The sequence below is a fragment of the Sinocyclocheilus anshuiensis genome, unplaced genomic scaffold (assembly GCF_001515605.1).
Source record: "Sinocyclocheilus anshuiensis isolate Anshui unplaced genomic scaffold, SAMN03320099.WGS_v1.1 scaffold451, whole genome shotgun sequence".
Taxonomy (NCBI): Eukaryota; Metazoa; Chordata; class Actinopteri; order Cypriniformes; family Cyprinidae; genus Sinocyclocheilus; species Sinocyclocheilus anshuiensis.
Window position 1 is genome coordinate 64,947 of NW_015549630.1, and position 380 is coordinate 65,326.

The following is a 380-nucleotide window of genomic DNA, read 5'->3' on the forward strand; positions in this document are numbered from 1 at the left end:
CATTTTAATTATATTTTGCTAAAATGAACGAAATGACTCGAAAAAAGATTCGTTCATTTTGCTGAACGAGACTCAAAGGTCCGAGTCGTTAAAATGATCCGAACTTCCCCATCACTAGATCCAATCAATTCCCGAAGGATGAAATCAAGTCCCGCCCTCTCATTTCAGATGCCGTTTTTGACTCGGATATACGTCACAGTAGAGAAGAAAAGACAATCGCAACTTCCCTTTCATGCCGACTTTAAGCCGCAAAAGTCGATTTAAATATGAATCCTGCATGTTCTGCGTGTCTGTTAATGAATGGCACAGACTCGCGGTTTCATTTACTACACACACACACTGAAGCGCGCCTGACACTCGCGGTGATTTCAGCGTCTGCA